This window comes from Neophocaena asiaeorientalis, unplaced genomic scaffold (genome assembly GCF_003031525.2).
Source record: "Neophocaena asiaeorientalis asiaeorientalis breed wild unplaced genomic scaffold, Neophocaena_asiaeorientalis_V1.1 scaffold429, whole genome shotgun sequence".
Lineage (NCBI taxonomy): Eukaryota > Metazoa > Chordata > Mammalia > Artiodactyla > Phocoenidae > Neophocaena > Neophocaena asiaeorientalis.
Genome location: NW_020173550.1, coordinates 2807092 through 2809254, shown reverse-complemented (window position 1 = coordinate 2809254; position 2163 = coordinate 2807092).

Sequence of the window (2163 nt, the reverse complement as noted above, 5' to 3'; positions counted from 1 at the left end):
AATCAGTCATCAGGCTGGGCAGGCTGCCCCAACACCCCCGATATTCCTGGCAGCTGGAGACATTCCCTGAGGAGTGTCCTGGGCCAGAGGGGACAGGAGGAGACTGGTTGGCGACAGCCCCGCCCAGATCTCTCTCCAACCCTGGCTGGGAGATGTTAGAATGGGGTTCCCTTTACAAAAGTAATTGTTAGTGATATCTGCCTTGGAGGGGGGAGCACTTTTTCTTCCAGGGAGCCCTGTGCTCCCAGCCCCTGAGCTTGGCCTAAGACCTCTGAGCCATAACTGGGGAGTGGTAGCCTCTTCAAGTGCTCCCCATGGGGAAGTATGACTGTGCCCTAGCCTCAGGGAGAGGGGAAAGGGCGCAAAGAGGGAAGCCTGGGCCCAAACTGGCATCAGGATGCAAAAGGAAGTCCATCCTGGAATTCCTGGGGGGAGATGGGTAGTAAAAATAACAATCGCTATAACCATTTTGGACTTTTGTTCTTTTAAGTGAGAAACAGAAGGTTTTGGAGAGTTGAAAAGGAAAAACTTAAACGGAAGAAAGGGAACCAGGCGGGCAGGAGGAGAAACAGCGTGATCGCCCATTCACTGTCCTCTCCCACAGCTCTCCTGGCCTGTGCCAGGCTCTCCTGCGATCTGGGTGCCCCGACTGTAAGGATGCAGAAACGGAGGCTGGAGACGATGGAGGGCCGCCTTCGTCTCCCTGCCCGCCACGCGGGAGAGCTGGAACGGGATGCCAAACCAGGCCCCTCTGGGCAAGGAAGTCGACCAGGAAGTCCACCCCTGCGCGGCTCCTTTGGAAAGGGGTCCGCCGCCGCGGAGAGAGCTTTTCGCAACTGCGGGCTGGAGCAGGGGCCGGTCAGAGGAGGATCCAGACCGGGAATTAGAGGGAAGTGGACTCGGAGGAAAGGGGATGGAGGTGGCGGTCGGTTTAACGCCAGAAGCCAGAGGGTCTCCAACGGGCAAGGCGCGATCCCCCGGCCCTTCCTAAGGGAAGCGGCGAGGAGGGCGCAGCGAGGTCGGGCGGGCTGTGCCCGGTGGGGCGGGGAGCGCAGACAGGGGCCCGGGCACGGGAGTCGGCTCCAGGCCAAAGGTCCCGGCCGGCCCCGGGGTGGGCGACTCACCCCGGCCGCCCAGCTCGGGCCCCGGGCGGCCCCGCACTGCCGACCCCGGACGTGGAGCGGGGAGCCCTGCCCGGAGACGCCGTCTGGTTCGTGGCGCGGGGTCACCCCGCCCTCGGTTTCCAAGCGGGGTCTGTCTTCCTGCCGCCGAAATGAACCCGGGCGGGGATGAGGGGCGGCGGCGACCGGACGCGAGCGCGGAAGGAAATGGAGCCGCACGTGCAGGCGGAGGGAAGAGAGAGGACCTGGACACCGGCGTACCCGCGCTCCCGGCTGTGTGCCTTGGGGCAAGTCACTCAGCCACTCAGAAACCTGGCGCGATCAAAGGGGGAAGTGACTCCCGACACAGGAAGATCCTTTCCAACAACTGCAGAGCGCCTTGGGTTCTGGGCTAGATCTGAACCCCCTCCTCGTCCCACATCTCTTCCTCACCCGGGTACCCTAAAGCTGGGGGCTGGCGCGGGGGGAGGGGGCTTCAGGATCCGGGGAAGCGAAACAGCGGGGACAGAAGGGCAAGCCTGAGGTGCTGGAAGTGTAAATGCTCTCCGGTCCCCGCCCCCGAACTCTTTGGGTCCGTGGGATTCCACCCCCCAACCACCCTGACAGGGGGCCGGCAGCCCAGGCAGACACTGACGGTGAGACAGCCTGGTGACCAGATGGGATGGTGGCCTCTAAGGAAACCTCAGCCTCCTGAGGAAGGCGACCACCAGGCTGGAAAACTCCCAGCAGGACCTAAATTCCCTGGAGGGAGATAAGGGAGCTGGCGGACGTGCAAACTTGCACCTGAGCCTCTGGGGGAGGGGCCGGAGCTGGAAGTGGTTATTGACTGGGAGGGAGAAGACAGTCTGCCCACCTCCAACTCCCTCCTTCCCTTCTGCCAGCACCCTACGCAGGAGCCGTCAGCAATCAGAGTCACGAACTACAGCATTCTAACTTCTGGGAAACAGGCCTACAGCTAAGCCCGGGGAAGAATGAGAGCCTCTCTTAACACCTTGATTTTTCAGGCCAACCTCTTCCCTGCTAGCTGCGGGTTCTCTGGGTT